General features: G+C 48.3%; 1 pseudogene; it reads right to left on the bottom strand.

Annotated features, from left to right (window-relative positions):
• Window positions 1-378: 378 nt before the first annotated feature.
• Window positions 379-17,632, bottom strand: LOC142422326 (uncharacterized; annotated as a pseudogene).
• Window positions 17,633-18,705: the final 1,073 nt, after the last annotated feature.

Raw genomic sequence — 18,705 nt, forward strand, 5'->3', positions numbered from 1 at the left:
ATGTGGGAGACACAGCACCCCCAGGCACACTGGCGGGCCCATGGGTTTGAGAAAGCGATGCCGGCAGTGTGCAGAGCAGAACCCCCTCACTGCCCTGGCCCCAGCCACTGTCGGGGGTGGGTTGGCAGGTCAGAAAGGGGAGAGGTGAGTGGAGCAGCAGGGTGGGCTCAACACGGGGTCGGAATCAGTCATGCCCCTGCTCTGGGCCCAGGATGCGCTGTGATTCTGGAGCCCTGGCCCATCCATTTGTCCTGTGTGGGGCAGCACATCCGAGGTGGGTGCAGGTTGAGTGGGAGGCAGAGGCCACGCTTCATCCGAATGTGCCAGGCCTCCGTCCTCCCTCCCACCCTCTCAGGCAGCCCCTCTCTAGGGAGAGGGTCAGAGGGGCCAGGCAGTGCTGAGCTCCTTCTCCAGGCCCTGGACGAACTGGTCACTGAGGAAGAGCAGCTGACCATGGGGCAGGAAGCGGGGGAGGGTGGTCTCAATGCGGTCCGCCCGTAGCCGAAGGTTGGTGCCAGGGGCCAGCAGGCGGAGGTGGTCAGAGAGGAGGTGTGCTAGCTATCAAAGGGTGCTCTCAGCCAGTAGCAGTTTCTCATGGGCATCCAGGACCAGCACGAAGCCTAAGGAGAGCACCCCCAGCCACCCCACGGTCCGGGGCTCCAGGAAAGGGTCCCCTGCTGCCAGGCGGAAGGCCCATGTGGGGCATCGTGCAGAGTCGTTGGTTCATCTGAGGAAGACGGAGGTTACAGGTCCACCAATGAACAGCCGGACGCTTGCTGCTGCAGCTGCCACATAAGACTCCGCCTGTCTGACAACGGCCAAGATCTGCTCCTTGCGGAGGAGTCTGTCCCTCTCGGCCCCGTTTGGCCTTGGGTCATCGGACACTTCTCGACACCAGAGACACAGGAGTAGAGCACTCGGCAGAAGCCTGTGTCCTCGTCACTCGGGGCCCGCAGGGTGTGGCTGAGGACGGCACGGACTTCCAGCAACAGGCCGCTCCCCTTGGCGGCGGAGTGAGCAATGGCTGCTGCGCCGCCCTTTGGCGCCTGCGCACGCTGGTGTGGGCACGGGCACGCTGGTGTGGGCGCGCGCACGCTGGTGTAGGCACGCTGGTGTGGGCACGCGTACACTGGTGTAGGCACGCTGGTGTGGGCACGCTGGTGTGGGCACGCACACGCTGGTGTAGGCACGCTGGTGTAGGCACGCTGGTGTAGGCACGCTGGTGTAGGCACGCTGGTGTAGGCACGCTGGTGTAGGCACGCTGGTGTGGGCACGCGCACGCTGGTGTGCGCACGCGCACGCGCACGCGCACGAGTCTGGGTGCACACAGTGAGTGGGACGGTCCAGTCTGGGTGGTGGCAGGTGGTTGCGTCGAACCTATAGTCCGGGGGCAACGTTCACCTTCCAATCGCAGACCCCAGCCCCGAGCCCCGTGGGGTGGGGCCACGCTGGTCACTTGCAGGAAGGGAACACTCGAAGTCGTCGCTGACTCTCGGCGCCTGGGAGGGGGCCCATCAGCCCGACGACGGCAGTCCCGCGCAGGCGCATTGCGGAACTTTCCGCCCAGTGGCGGTGGATTGGCGGAGATGCCTCCAGCCTTGTGGGCCTGCGGGGAGACACTGGGCACGAGGAGCGCCAGCAGCTCTCCAGGGTGTCGGGCTGAGTTTGCCAGCCAGCCAGTTAGTAGGTGGATCTTTGCTCTTTGCCCTTAGGCTCCAGTGAAGGTCTGGAGAGTTAGTAACACGTATCTTATTTTGAAGTAAAAAGCAAATTGGGGCAAAAACACCCGGGCGGGCCGCATGTGGCCCACGGGCCGTAGTTTGAGGACCCCTGCTCCATCTCCTTGGGGAAAAGGAAAGGGAGCAACAGAGCCACAACAGCAGTTATGTTGTTGGTGGTGTTGGTGTTGTTGTTACACTCCATCTACTTGATTAAAGTTAGTCTTAATGGGTACAGATCACTAGATCTCTTCCCCCATCTAATGGCTAGTGGGTTCCAACCACCAACTTGTTTGTGAATAGCCAAGCACTTCAATCGTCCCAACAGCATCATTTACTAGACCTTGTGCCGAGCTTTTCCCGTGGATTCCCCTCTACCGTGTAGCTCTGTAGACAGATAGGATACTTATCCCCAGTTTTCACGAAGAGAGCACAGAAGGCAGGTAGCTGGCCACAGTTACACGGAAGCCCAGGCAGAAAAGATGAGACAGGGAGATACTATTAGACCCAGGACCACAAGGAACCGCATTTCATTGGATACACATGATGGCGTCTGGGTGATGCACAACATCAACCTGCTCGGCTACTTGCTCAAACGGGAAAAGGTCCAAGTCCCACGACAGGTGCCTCAAAAGAAAAGCCTGATGATCTCATTCTAAAAGACCAGCTATTGAAAATGCAACGATCTTGCCATGAATCAGAATCAATAGACAGCAACTAGTTTGATGACAATCCATTACATAATACGTATTTTTTAATACATATTCAAAATGCTGTGAAGAGCTGGAGGAGCCCTGGTGGCCTAGGGGTTACTCGCTGGGCTACTACCCACAAGGGCAGCAGTTTGAAACCATCAGCAACTCTGTGGGAAGAGGATGAGGCTTTCTACTCCCATGAAGCTTACAGTCTTGGAAACCCATGGGTGCAGTTCTACCCTGTCCTATCAGGTTGCCATGCGTCAGAAGCGATTCTTTGATAGCGCGTTTGGTTTTTGGTTCATGGAGATCTGGCAGTGGAAGTAGACATGCAAGCTAGTCATAAACACTTATTCCTGGGGTTCAACTAAACTTTCCATGCTCATTGATTCCTGCTTCTGCATTTTTTTTTCACTCTCGATTAACCAAACCTCTGCCATGAGATACACTGACAATGTTTTGTCAGAGAATATTGACGGGTAGACGTTTAAATCAATTAATGCCTCCTTTTCAATTGCTTCATCTGTCAGGAATACCAAGTGCTCTTGCCAAAGTAAGTACAGAGAAAGAAGAAACATGGAGTATTTATAATTTGTTGACATAATGAGCTAATTATCTCTAAAAAAATTTTGAGAAATCCAGGAGAGTCTTATAGGGACTCCTGACTCAGACCCACTGAGGCTCAACATCCCAAATCCAACTCATCTTAGCTCGAGTCCCCAATCTCTCTGGACCTCGTGATACTTTTTGGGGGTGCCATTGGCTTGATTCAAATTCCTAGTGATTCATGGTGCTTCTTGACCAGGTTTTTCTCCAAAGAGCAATCAAGGAAGTTCGAACCAAAGCCAACAACCTTTCGGTTAGCAGCCAAGTGCTCCTTCTGAACCTCATAGAATCAGTAATACATTGGTGTAAGATCTTAATTTAAACCAACATTTCTCTCCATGAGACTAGCTGACTGAAGCCCAGGAGCCTTGCATGTCCAGGGTCAGTACGTTATTGCCATGCAAGCACATTCACTTCTGCTTCTAAGAGTTGGTTCCAAGCCTATCTTTGTCAGTTACCTTTACTACTATAATCACAAACACTGGAATAATTCAATGCTGTACAAATGTGCTAGACACAATGGATGGACGGATGAATGGATAGTGATCAGAGCTCAGCTTTAAAGCCTGTTAATAGTGGGACAATAATGATAACATCTCTAAGACAATGACCTCAGAAAATACCCACAAACCAGTGTTGTCCAATGGATCTGACTCATGGAAACCCTATAGAACTCCTCCACAGAATTCCCAAAGCTGCTCCGTGGAATTCCCAAAGCTGCTCCGTGGAATTCCCAAAGCTGTACAACAACGAACTACTACACTTTTCTCCTATGGTCTAACTGGCTTGGGTTTGAACCACCAACCTTATAGTTAACAACTGAGCCCAAGGCTCCTGGGAATATGCCCACTAAATATTACCTAAGGAGCCCTGGTGGTATAGTGGTTGCATATTGGTCTGTGATCGGCATGGTTGGGAGTTCGAAACCACCAGCAGCAGTTCCATGGTAGAAAGACTACTTTCTACTCCTGTAAACAGTTACAGTCGTGGAAAACCACAGGGGGTCCCTGTGGGTCAGCATTGGCTCGATGGCAGTGAGTAGAATAGTTACATTACCCGTTGGGATTGGTAATGGTAATTACAGCCCTGTTCTGTCACTAACTAGGAACGCCCATCAAGTTATTCTTTTATCAATAGTATATGGAAGTATTTGGATTCGAATAAGTGGTACTCAAACTTGAGCCAACATCAGAATTACCTGCAGGTTTTGTAAACTAAAAGCTGACTGTGAATCAGTGGGTTGTGTGCAGCCAGCAACGCTGCCTTGATAACAAGCTCCTGGTCAATGCTAATGCTTCTCTCTGTGGACCACCCCTTGAATATCAACCAGGACTTTAAACTGATCCATTCTGGTTCAACTTTCTGCAGAGATTTCACATATCCAAGATATATTCACTCAGAATCTACAGTTTAACAAGATCCTCAAGTGGTTCTTAAAAGATCCTGAGTTGGTTTGTGTCTAGCATTAAGAATCCCCTAGGGATCTTGTTAAAATGTAGATTCTGATTCTCTGCTTTAGTCTAGAGGGTGGAAATGTAAATTCTCATCAAGGGATAAAACTGAAATGAACCTGTTCAAAGCCCTGGTATCAAGTACCTATCATGTAATTCATCCAATTTAATGTGCATCAGAAAACTTGGTAAATGTGCATACATTTATGGAACTAGGGTAACTAGGGTAGAATTAAATGTTTGATACAAGGATCACCGGGAAAGCCTTGTAACAACATAGATTGCTGGGCCCTACCCAGGGGTTTCGGATACCTTGGGTTCTGGTGGAGCCCTTTAATTTGTCATTCTGCCCAGGGCCCAGGTAAGGCGGATGCTGCTGGTCTGGGACCAGGTTTTGCGAATCACTGACATATCTGATCTCTAAGTACTCTTTCAACTGGAAGCAGAGACTGATAATAGTACCTGACCATTTCAAACCAAGCAAAGTACTGTTGTGTCAAAGATGGAGGAAAGCAAGCCAGCTCTCCGCCTTCATCATACGGCCAGAGGCCGTATCTGGAACCAGAAAGAGGCAAGCCCAATTTCCACCTTTCACCATCCTTGTGTGAGTCACCTTGCCTCTCTCTGAACCATCATTTCCCCCTCAGTCAAGAAGGCTCCTTTTCCCAATCCTTCTTTACTATTTTCCCCCAGCCTCCTCCTTTCCTCAAGAAGTTCACGAGAAATTCTTTGAGTGGGGGTAGAAACAGAACTTCAGCTTTAATCCTAGTGTCTTGACAAGCTCAGAGATGCAAACATCACTTAACTTGACAAGCAAACCCTCAATGCAGAGAGAAAACACGGGTAGTCAGGTAAAGAGATAATGCACATAGAGCATGCTGAGCAAATAACAGCCCTTTGTGAATCAGTATTAGCATAATTACTGAACATCGGTAATTGCTGAAATTATGTTCACTAGGATCATTTGTAATTCTTAGTGAGAGGCTTCTTGCGTATATTCTCTCAGCAGGGAGGTGAAGGTGGCTCGCCAGCGGATGTTAGACACTCAAGAGAGCCCTAGCTACCACCCAAGAGGCATCCTAAGGCAAGGCTTTACAGGCTGTTACCCTGACTCTCTGTGAAGGTCCCTGCCTGTGCACCTTGATTCTGCGCATGCTATGCCTTTCCTCTGGAATTTTACCTTTTGCCACTCAATGCATCCAGCATTGCCTGGGGAGCAAGACAAGGCTAGATGGGTAAAAATTTATAGAAAGCAGGGTTCGATTATGGCACTGAACATGTCCAGTGGAATCTGGAAGGGTCAGGTTGCACCCGGAACTGCCTCCTGCTACTTTCTGCAGAATATGAGGCCTTCCATTGGAGGAAAAGAGAAAGGGGCTATGTGATTATGACTTCCTTAAACCCCAGCATCATGTGAAGCTGTGCCATACTGGGGCCATCCAGGCTGAACAAATAAAGACTCTGTATAAAGAGTAACCTTTGAGAACTAAGGTGTTAGAAACCCAGAATAGGGTCCAGAGCCTCACAGAAGAGAAGAGGGATTGGAGTTGACCAGGCAAGAAGTTACTCCTATCTGTCATTATCTGTTGAGATGGTCCCAACCATGGTGACCCATACTCGAGAGAACAAAACACTGCTCTGCCCATGACATCCATATGACCTATTGTGTATCAATCGACTATGATAGGGTTTCGTTGGCTGGTTCTTAGAAATAGACCACCAGGTCTTTCTTCCTGGTCTGGCTTAGTCTGAAAGCTTTGCTGAAACCTGTTCATCATTATAGCAGCGCTAAAGTCACAACGGATGGATGGATGGATGGACGGATACCTAGAGGCAAGAATTCTACCAAGGTCATCAAACTCCCATCATGGAGCAAATAGCACACCATCCCTTGGGGCAGGAAACTTGGAAATCATGCTTTTTACTCCCTCTCCCTCGCCTGCATTTACCTCCCAACAGCATTGTAAGGCACAGAAGCACATATTTTGCTTGTTTTGTCTACTGTTCTATCTCAGATCCCTGAGCAGTTAACTTAATGAACAGAATGAATAAATCTGCAAGTTGGAAGACCCCTAAAGCATGACTTGAGAAGAGCTGCCTCTTCGAAGCAGAATCAAACTTACTGATGCAGATGGAGGGAAAACTTCAAGGATTTTCATTTACAGATGGGGCATGACACCTAATAATCGCAGCATGGAACATACAAAGTATGAATCTTGGAAAATTGGAAGTTGTCGAAAAGATCGATATCTTAGGAATGAGTGAGCTGAAATGGGCTAATATTGACCATTTTGCATTAGACAACTTTATAGTTTACTATATCAGATATGTCAGAAATTAAAAAGGAATAGTGTCACATTCATCATCAAAAAGAACACATCAAGATCTATCTTGAAGTACAATACTGCCTGTGATAGAATAATATCGATATGCCTTTAAGGAAGACTAATTAATATTCATAATTCAATGACTATTATTCAAATGTACACACAACCACTAATGCCAGTGATTAAAAAATTGAGGAATTCTACCACCTCCTTCACTGAAATTGATCAAACATGCACTCAAGATGCGTTGATAATTACTGGTGATTAGAAGGGAGAAGTTGGAAAGAAAGAGGCGAGACCAGTAGTTGGAAAATATGGTCTTGTCCTTGGTGATAGAAACAAAGCTGGAGATCACAGGGTAGAATTGTGCAAGACCTATGACCTATGATTACAACTACCTTTTGTCAACAGCGTAAATAGTGACTATACACAGGGATCTGTCATCAGAGATAATGGAGAAGTACATATCAACACCCAGACAAGGCTAGGGACCAACTGTGGAACAGATCATCAATTGCTCATGAGAAAGCTCAGGGAGAAGCTGACTAAAGTTAAAACAAACCCATGAGAGTCAGCATACAACTTTTGTTCTATTCCACCTAAAGTTAGAGACCATCTCAACAAGCCTGATGGTTGCAACCTAATGGCTGAAGACTAGACTTAGGTGTTGGATAATATTAATTTTTTTTAAAAAAACAGTATATGAAGAAAGCAAAAGGTCATTAAAGAGATATGAAAGGGGAAAAAAGTGGATGTCAGAAGACACTCTGGCACGTGCTCTTGAATGAAGAGTTGCTAAAGTTAATGAAAGAAATGGAGGGAAATCCAAAAAGAAAATCCCAAGAATTTTTTTAGGAAACAATGTAAATGATAGTGAAGTATGCAAAAACCTGGAGTTGGAAAACCAAAAGGGAAGCACATGATCCACTTTACAAGCTGAAATTGCTGGAGGAAGAAACATTGAATGATGCAAGAAACATCAAAAGAAGGTGGAATCATCTGCGCATTTGAGCTGCTGGGCTCAGATACCAGCTGCAGATAGCTCCTCTGCACCCATATTCCCCTTCAGGATAGAAGGAAATAATTTTCCAAGCTCTGATTGCACAATGGGTTGATCAACTGGTCAACCTACTGTTCCACCAGGTAGCAGCTGCCAGTCTCCTCTGCTGAAAAGCCCTGCCTCCTCCATGCTTGCATGCCCCTCCCGGGGCAGCCTGTAACTTCTGACTGATCAATGTATGGGTACTGGGGCTTCCTCAGATAAACTGCCTCCTCAGTCCATTTGGGGACTCCTATCCAACTCCAGAATTCCTCATGAGGTCCAACTGAGGCCTCAATGTGTCTGCACCACAGCCCATTCTTTCCTCTGCCAGCCTTAATTGCTTTACCCCCCTCCCTTCCCCTTCTCCTGGGGTGGAACCCAAGAGCACTCCCAGGAACCTTCCTTCAGTGACCTGGGCTGCTTCCAGGAAACCCATCAGCATCAAACTTGAACTCTGATTTAGGATAGGGGTTTCTAATGATTTAGTGGGGTGGCAGATTGTGCCTGTACGGTGTCAGACACAATAAATACAAATTAGGTAGACTTACTATTTATTCTTGTACTATTTAGTTTGTACATGTATCAAGAGGCAGTTGTGTGAACAGAACAAGTGAATACTCCGGATTTAAAATCCAGAAAATTGTTGTATCCTCAGGGATGTGCCCTCTCACCACACTTATTCAATCTGGATGCTGAGCAAATCATCAGAGAAGCAGGATTATATGAAGAAGAGTGTGACATCCAGATTGGTGGAATTGTTATTAATGTGCAGATATTAATGCAGATGACACAATTTTGACTCCTGAAACACCACAATATGCAGATAATATGATTTCCTTGCTGAAAGTGTAGAGACTGGAAGCACTTGCTGATGACAATCAAGGATTGCGTCCTTCACTCTGGATGACAACTCAGTGTAATGAAGACCAAAATCCTCACAACTGGACCAAAGGGTAACATCATGATACATGGAGAAAATTCGACACTGAAGAATTTCCTCTTGCTTGGATCTACAATCAATGCTCATGGAGGCGGCAGATCAAAAAGCGAGTTGCATTAGCCAAATCTGCTGCACAAGACCTCTTTAGAGTATTTGAACATCCTCTTTTGATTCAAATCCTCTTGAGCATCTGAACAAGACCTCTTTAGAGTATTTGAACATCCTTGCTTTTGATAAGGTGTGCCTGAACCAAGCCATGGTATATTCAATGGCCTCGTGTGCATGTGAAAGTTGGACATTGACTAAGGAGGACCACAAACGAATCAATGCATTTGAATTGTGGTGCTGGTAAAGAATGTTGAAGACAAACCCATCTGTGGTGGAAGAAGTGCTCCTTAGAGGCAAGGATGGTGAGACTTCACCTTACTTACTTGGGACAAGTTGTCAGGAGAGCCCAGTCCCTGGAGAGGACAATATGCTTGGTAAAGTGAGGGGCAGAGAAGGAATGGAAGGCCCTCAGGAGACTGATTGGCACCATGGTTGCAGTGATGAGTCCAAGCATCAGAACAATTGTGAGGATGGAAAGGACCAGACAGTGTTTCATTGTGTCGTGCATTGGGTCAGAAGAAACTGGATGGCACCTAACAACAACAATTATTTATTCTGAATGTGGATTTTCTCTTTCTTCTAGATGCAGAGCTTATGTATTCTGTGGCATTGCCAAATAAAAGGTTTGCACTGAATCAAACAAACAAACAAAAAGAAGATGGAAGTAAACACAGAATCATGCACCCAGAGGTAGCATATGATCCAGAACAGGTTGTATTGAATAAAGAAGTCCTAGTTGCACTAAAGGGATTTGTGAAAAACAAAGATCCAGGAATGGACAGAATATCAACTGAAACGTTTCAACAAACTGATGCAGGGATAGAAGCACCTACTCATCTACACCAAGACATTTAGAAGACAGTTTCCTAGTCAACCAAGTTGAAGAGAGCCATATTGATACACATTCCAGAGAAAAGTGACCCGATAGAGTGTGGAAATTACTGAGCAAGATCATTGTGATCACATGCAAGGAGAGTTTTGTTAAAGCTAATGCAAACTTTTGTAGCAACATATTGAAAGAGAATTGACATAACTTCAAACCTGGTTCAATAGAAGACATGGAATGAGAGATTTCATGGCTGATGTCAGGTGGAACTTGACTGCAAGCAGAGAATACCAGAAAGATGTTCACCTGTGTTTTACTGTCTACATAAAGGCATTTGACTGTGTAGATCATAACAAATTATGGATAATTATGAAAAATTGGGATTCCAGAACCCTTAATTGAGCTCATATGGAACCTGTACATAGTTCCAGTGGCAGTTGTTTAAACAGAATGGGGATAGAGCATGGTTTAGCATCTGGATAGCTGTGCTGAATCCTTTCACCATACTAATTCAATCACCTATGAAACATTGATTCGCAGCCTGTGCTATGCAGGTAACACAACCCTGCTTGTTGAAAGCCGAGACGACTTGAAGTGCTTCCTGAAGATCAAAGAACGGAATCTTCAGGACGCTTACAACTCGATGTACAGAAAGCAAGCATCCCCGCAACTGGACCAACAAACAACGTGATCATCAGCATCATGATAAATGGAGGGAAATAGAAGTTGTCAAGGACTTCATTCTGTTATTACTCACCCCAATCTGTCCCTATGTCACACTGCAGTAGCTGTGTAGTGCCATGGTACTAAAAACGTTTATTTCACCAGTTGTTTTCTCACCTGTTTTTAAATGCCAGCAGGGTCACCCATGGTGAACAGGTGTCCATGAAGTTTCCAGATTAAGAATAAGTAAGAAAGAAAAAAGGCTTGGTGATCTACTTCCAAAAGATACCCAGTGGAAATCCCATGGATCACAACAGAACGTGGTCCACCTGGAAACAGACATGCCAATGATCCCAAAGATGGCACAGGACCCAGCAGGATTTCACTATGTCACACACGGGTTTCCATGAATGACCACCGGCTCAATGGCAGCTAACAACAACTCTAGTATCCTAATCTATTAGATGAGGCTTCTGATGGTCTGGAAAGTGAAATAATTTTCATAAGGTCACACAGCAAGTCAATGAGTGATGGCGGCAGGATTGAAACCCAGGCTTCTGAACCCCACACTTTCAGCTACTCTGCCATGTCCCTGCCTCTCTAGGAGACCCCAGAGACTATCCAGGGACTAACTGGTGACACACCCCCGACTGTCAGAGCTGAGAGGGGAGCCTTGGTGAGATGAAACTTCTATACCATCCACAAAATCACAAACTATCTGTCTTAGAGTGACAGCTGGCAGTTGATAAAGGTCGGCATTTTCACATCAACTTCTGTTGATTTCTGAGAAAGGACAAGGACTTGCTGGATATTCCAGGGCCTGGTGTAGCTGGGAACGCAGAGAAAGACCGGGCATTAGTTGTGCAGAGGACAGCGGGAAGGCAGTGGTGGCTGTGGGCTGTCTGTTAGGTAGCAGGTTTCTTGTCAGAGGCTAGCTCTGACGAGGCTGAACACAGTGGCAGGTAAACAACAGCAGCTTCATTTTGATGTCAAGAGATGTTTCCTGCTGGCAGGCTGGTGAGGAAGCAGAAGCCATGGTATGTGCGTGCACACGGCCGTGAATGGATGAATATTTATGTGGCTGACACATGCAATCCCATTTTAACAAATACCATTCTGATGGATTTAACAAGTTAATCTGAGTGATTTCCACATCCCGGCGGATGACTGCAAGCGACGAATAGATTGCGTTCCTGTAAATTCTGTTGAGCACGGAAACGTCTGAAACAGATATGTGCATAAGCCCTTGTTCATTTGGCAAACATACGATTCTGCGTGCTTGTGTCAACAATATGTCTTGAGCCCACACCCCGTGCCTGGCGTGGTGCTGCTATTGGTTCCTGGCATAGACTCTTCCTAGTCGCACAATAAGGCCTTGTCTGAGATGAGGATAGTGGCTATGGACATGGGGTCACAGCCCAGGTGTGTGCATGTGGGTGTGTAACATAGACTGTGTGTAGCTGGTCAACCATCTACCCACCCCCCCCCACCCCCAGCAGGCAGGCTTGAGTAGGGCAGAGGGACCGCAGCTGCAGTTCGTCTGCCTTCTCCCTCTTTCTGGCTACCAAAGGCAGCTTCTCCCACAGGCTTCTTCCATGGCTTGAGTTCTCCACAGAGCTCTCCCATTTCATCCAGCACCTGTAAAGGATGCTCGAGATGTTGGCCTTTAGCACCTGTGGCCGATCTCAACAGCATCTCCCCCGATCCTCCCAAGAAATACCTGTATCTTCACCTTGATGATGGAGAAAAATGAAGTTCAGGGAATTTATGGAGTTCAATCACAAATGCGTGGTTTGGAAGGTCCAAGCTGGTCAAGGACAAACCAGGTACTGTTGCCCTTGAACCAACCTCTTTAAATTCAGTCTCCTGGGACCTGCTCTTTGGGTCATTTTATTCCCTAAAGATATTCTCTCGAGGTGGAGCAATTCTCATTTGCTCCCTGCATCAAAGTTGTACCTCCAAGCCCTTTACCATAGGACTGTTAGTTTCTACCACTGCGGCAGCAGGTCCATGTCTTCAATCCAGGGACATCAGGCAGAGCCATGTGACTGGCTTTGGCCAATAGGGTTGAAAGAAAACAGAGAAGCTTCTCAAGTGTTTGTATGGTTGGGCTCAGTCTCTGGCGCTCCTTAGGATTTCCCCTGAGAAGAGCAGTCCCCAGGTAGCCCCTGATTGAAGGAGAAGGAGAGACCTGGGGTTCCGACTGAGTCAACCCACCAACTTGACCCTCACCCAGAGCCATGACCAAGATTCACTGACCTGCATACCCCCAATTAAAAGGAAATAAATGTTACCAGTTAAAAGCCACTGGGATTTTTGAGTGTGGTTGTTAACACTGCAAAACCTGGCAACTTTACCATCAAATGGTGACAGAGAAATCTTCATAAGATGCCAAAATCCTCTACATGGAAAAGAAATGAGTCTCTCTAATGACAAAGGGACAAATATTCTATAACATCACTGGTGTAAGGGGAGAAAAGTAAAAGAAGACAGACTGTCACACCAAAGGGAACAGACTTGAGAGTTGGCCAAAGTGGGGAGTGTGGGGGAGGGAGAATGAAGCAATGGACTGGACCGTTGAAGGGTGCTGGCCTGGGTGCAGCGGAGGATGGTGATCCACCGGAGCATGTGCGTCAATCAAGGGGCTGTGGAGGGAATGGATTGATTGTTTAGACAGAGGGATGCAGGGTTGAGCATCTGAAATGCAAACGGCCACTTAGGTTATAATTTCCTTAAAAGGTAACAATCTCCCCCTAAAATCACACCCTGAACCAAATAACTACAATGTTGCTTTTGCCTTATCAGGTAGGATAGTTTACAATTACTTTAATTCAACAACTTTCAACTCATCACAGTGGCCGGACAAACCTAACGCAGAAAGATAATTCTGACACTGTCTGCACAGGTTCACAGCCTAATGGCAGAGAGAGACCCACGCGTAACAGTAATTCAGGAGCGTTGAGTAATGACGGCATTAGGGACCAAATGACATCTTGCGGCTCCCTTACAAAGTCAGTATACCAAGGTGACATTTGAGGTGCACTTAGGTTAGATGGGATTTCCAAATGGACAGAATGGAAAGGAGGAAACCAATCCAGGGAGAAGAGCAATTGAGAGAAAGCTAGAAAGCCATGCTCACAAATGTCTTTTTGCACAACTGACCAACAGCAAGGGTAGTCAACATGGAGAAATGTCATACAAGCCTTTGATGTTCAACTGAGGGTTTTCTCGGCACTTGATGGGCAGTGGGGAGCCACGGGAGGTATGAGAGCAGGGGAGTGGTGGGTAAGAGTTGTGCTTTAGGAGATCATCATGGCTGAGTGTTAGATGAAAGGATTGGGGTGTGGGGAACGGAGGGTATGAGCCTTTTACCATTGGCCAGCTTGGGAGTATCCAGGCAACAGGGACCAGACAACCGGACACAGTAGCAAAGAGCTAGCTGCCTGAGGAAGCACCGTGGGCAAGGTCGAAACAGGAGTGTCTCATTGACTCTGATTTACACTCCACCTCTCCTGTTCAGTTCCCCTGCTTTCCCCAGTTATTGCTGCTCCTCTTCTGCTTTGGAGCCTGTGGGCTATGCCTGCTGGGCACTCTGTCACTCCAGCAAAGCATCAGCAGAAGCCATCCATCCCTCTGCTGACTCCACAGAAGCAGTGAGTGCCAGACCCACAGACAGAAGCGGGAGGGAGGGGACACTTCCCTGATGACAATATGTTATCCTCAGGTGTTGCCACCATCTGTCAGATTTGCTAACCTGGCAACAATGCAGGGACTGGTCTGCAGGGAGGAGAGGAGACGTCCATGACCTAACATAGCTCCCTCGGAAGTTTGGGAATTAGGAGGGTGGGCTGGACGTCAGGGTGACAGGGACTGGAGGAGGCCGAGAGAGCTGGGTCTTGGAGTGCAGTAGAGAAGGCTGGGCAGGGGAATGGGGAGTCATCGGGGCTAGGAGGGGGCCTGGATTTGCTTCTTTGAATAATCGCCCAAAATTAGCGAAGTCTTTTGTGAACAAGTTGCACGCAGGCTTCTCCTTCCAGGGATGGCTCCTCCCCACTCCAAGCAGAGGGCCAGCCTCTGTCTTTGTGCGTTTGTGGGCCACCCTCCTCCTGGGATGCTCCCTCCCCCCATTACCCCCCCCCCAGTGATAGCCCCCGCATGTTAGGATGGGGATTTTTTTTCTGCGAGCCAGGGCCCACATCCACTGTGTCACAGTGTCTTCAGCACCTCCCTGTTGTGTCAAGATGACAACAGTTGTCATTATGGACAGCTGACAGAGGCACTTGCTCGTTTCCTTCCCAGAGGCTGACCTCTGGCCCAGTCTGCATTGCTTTGAGAGGGGAGCTTTGGCACCTCCTTGCCCATGGCTTTGTCTTGGGCCATGTCATCTCAATAGCCCCCCCCCCACTCCCTTTCCTTACCACTCACACACCACACTCGTCTCGCGTTCCTGAAGTTTGCATCTACATGTGAATCCTCCAGCAGAGACCTTGGCTCACACATGCCCTTCAGGCCATTTCCTGCTTCATCTGGCTGAATGGCAGCCATCCCCATCCTGGCTGGACCTCAGTACTCTCCGCACACACCACACCCATGTCTACACACCATGTGGACCATGTGCACATTCCTTCTGTATATAGTTTCAAGCACCTGTCTCATATGCATAGATGTATACCACATGCCCACTCCAATCACATGTGTACACATGTACACACACCACACTGTGCACGCGCACATATACACGCCACATACATCTATATCTCCATGCATGTACACCCCACATACATGGTTCATATAGGCCATGATGCACATGCATGTACATACCATATCCATACAGACATACCACACATATGCATACACATGCCTTAAGTATACAAATTCCATGTAGACCACATGACACGGTACACACCTATGCATACCACATATGTCTCACACATGCGTTTACACTCGAATGCGCTTGCTTGCACACACACAGCATTCTCTGTAACTATAATTCCTCTGTAGTCAGTCTGGCTTATTTCCTTGGAAGGCATCCTAGAAACCTATTTCTGGGCCTCTTTTTTAAACCAAATCCAAGACCTTTGTATAAATGACTGGGCTTTTGACTTTCAGATCAAGAAAGAGGAAAGTTATACTGAGCCCAGGAGAAGCAGTGGACTGAAGCTGGGCTCACTCTGACATCTTAAAGGTGGCAATGGAGACAGACTGAGCTGGGAGGTGACCTGGGGGAGACACTGAGGTTAGTAATTGTGACATCCTCTTCTCACCTGGGCTGGAGCTGACTTGGCTGAGCTCATCAAGAAACCAGCCAGGATGGTAGCTTCCACATAACTAAATCCAGGACTGAACCCAAGATCATGGTGATCACTGGGAGCACCAAGGGAGGCCAGGCCCAAGGTCAGCCAAGGCCAGCCAAGGTCTAAACACGAAGTCATGAGCATACTCAGCCCAGAACCTAGGCCCAGAACAGGGATCCTCATCCCAGAGCTGAGCAGAGAAAGGACCAATAAGTTGTGGCACAAGGAAAGAGAAGAATGGATGGACAGAAACCAATCTAGACTCATTTTCCTGGACCAGCGAGTGCACAGGAGGGATAAAGGCAGGCTGGCCTAGAAGGTAGAATGAAGCTGGGCAGATGGCAGTGTGGAAAGTAGCTAATCCTTCAAGCAGTCAACAAAACTGACTGAGTTGCTATCCCGAGGCCAGGGACCGTGCTGGGCACTGGTGCTACAATGGCAACAGGCAAGTTCCTGCCTTGATCGAGTATTCCAAGCCACTGTATTTAAAAGCTGTGCTAAGGGATTTGGAAGTGGGTTTAATTCTACAGAGTGGTCTCTCTGGCAAGAACCACTGTTCATTTCTAAACCTAAAGTCCTAAGAGTTGATCTATTAACAGCATCTCATGCACACACCCCAAATTTCCCTCTACAGACACCCCCTTGCAAACTCATTCTATCTCCCAACCAGCCTGCCAACCCGTTCCTAATTTAGCCCATAGAATAAGCCGGGTTGTCAGGTTGCTATTCCCTAATCCCCTCTCACTGCGGCAATTGAAACTGATGATTGCAATATTGCTGAGTTCCTTGTTACTTGGATCTATTGTGCTCAGCGTGTCAGTAATCACGGCCTCCAACAGCTTACGGGAGCGCACAGAGCCGAAACCAAGTAAACAACACCCGGCCTCGGCCCTGGTTACGTTTGTTGGCACCATCGCTGATGGAGCCCTTGTGGCAAGAGAGGAGCCCTGGTGGCACTGTGGGTTAAGCCGTGGACTGCTACTCACAGGATCAGTGGCTCAAACCCACCAGCTGCTCTGCAGGCAAAAGAGGAGGCTATCCGCTCCCATCAAGAGCTGTCATTTCAATAACTCTGCAATAGGGTCACTATGAGTCGGTATCAGCTCAGTGTCGGAGGGTTTGGTCGGTTGGTTCTGGTTCGGTTTGGTGTTGAAAAGTGAATAGAACCAGCCCTTCCCCCTAGGAAGCGATCATTCTTCAGGAAAGACTAACCCTCACGGGCTATTTGAGCCATACATACTGAAGCGGACCAAGAGCCCCGGGGATGCTGTGGCACATATGTTAACCACAGGACAGTGTTTCAAAGCCAGCAGCCAGGCTGCGGAAGACAGATGCAGCTCTGTGCCCCCACAAAGACTGACAGGTGCCAAAGCCCCGCATATGGCCACAATGGGGCAGGGTCGACTGCGTGGCAGTGGGCTTGGCTTTGGGGGGAACGAGAACAGGTCCCTAAATGTGCAAGCGGCTTACTCAACTTTGCACCCAACTACCGGTGTGGTGTTCCATGCCTACTGTGGCAGCGCAGAAGAAAGGTGTGGGGATCTGCAAGGCACCAAGTCGCCATGACGAGGACTCAACTCAGCAGGAAGGGCTTTGGTTTTTGAAGGAGGCTGCCTAAAGCAGGGGGGCGAGCAGGGAGAGGAGGCGAGCCTGGGATCACTTCCTGGAGGTGGGGGTGCCTGAGCTGAATCTTTTTTCCTTTTTCTTTTTTCGTACTGGGAACGTTTATAATTAGCAATGGCCAGCTGGATTCGGTTTAAATGATTCCGCTTTTGCTTGGCAACATCGGAAGGGTCAGAGTTAGGAGCCAGTGGACCATATGCCTTCTTGCTCAGGCTTGATCACGCTGTTGACCTTGGCTACGTCACCATCACGGGGCTTCTGAACAGCCTGTTGGATCGGATGCTTGTCGGTCTTGAGGTCCATAAGGAACACCAGTGTGCTGTTACCTTGGATCTTCATGGCGGGCTCTGTGGTCAGGAAGCTTCATGATGGCACAGTGGTCCAGCTGGGGGCGCTCTTCTGAGGGTATTGAGCTGCCTACTTAGCCTCAGGGTCTTGGGCTGCAGGATAGTGGGTGACATGCGAATCTTCTTTTTGTTTTTGTGGCTGTGGATGCCTTTCAGCACGGCCTTCTTGGCCTTTAATACCTTTGCATTGGCTTCTGTTTATGGGAGAGGCAGGGGCTTCCTTCCTTGAATCACGTAGGAATGGTAGAGTTCGTGGTGGCTGATGTGGTGGGAGGAGGAGTCCCCCAAGCAGAGGAGCCCCCCACGCCCCGGAAGAGGCGGCAGCAGCACAAGGAGGCTGGAGGCGTATGCAAGGATTGTGGCTGCTGGAGAGGGAGGGCAAGTGGGGCTGGAGGGACCTTGGGGACAGATCCTGAAGGGCCTTGTCAGCCGGGCTAAAGAGCCTGCGTTTATTCGGGAGCCACCAGGCAGTCAGTGTGGGATGCTCTACAGAGAAAGAGGCTGGTTATAGGATTGCCGCAGTCATTCCAGGGAGAACCAAGGGAGGGATGGTTTAACCAGGTCACTCAGATGCAATTTGTGGGCCCTCCTTAGACACGCTGAATCGGGTTATCTGATGGCAGGGCCCCGACCAGGCCGTTTTAATAAGCTGCCCTGCTCTTAAAGTTTAAGAGGCCCAGGGCGCGATAAAACAACCCCTATAAAAGTGCCGGCCAAAGTGTCACTTGGCTTATAAAGCAGGGCCTTATCCAGGCCTGGGTCCAGCTTCCTAAGAAAACCCTTAAAAAGGGCCACCCTGGCTTGCAATCTCAAGTATCACAAGGAATGCACCTTCCCAGGGAGGACATCTGTTTCCTGCTAAAACCAGCGCACTGAGGACTGCGTCTGAGAGGCATGCAGCGACTCACGGGCACGCATTTCACTCAACCCAGCTAGAGGCTCAGTGGAAGGGGTACAAGGAAGAGCGCGGGGCCCAGGGTAACTGATTCACATTGCACTCATGTGACCAGGGACATTCCTTCCCAATTGCTAGGTGCTGAGAACTTGAAGAACAGACCAGGAGTC

The sequence above is a fragment of the Tenrec ecaudatus genome, chromosome 12, assembly GCF_050624435.1.
Source record: "Tenrec ecaudatus isolate mTenEca1 chromosome 12, mTenEca1.hap1, whole genome shotgun sequence".
Taxonomy (NCBI): Eukaryota; Metazoa; Chordata; class Mammalia; order Afrosoricida; family Tenrecidae; genus Tenrec; species Tenrec ecaudatus.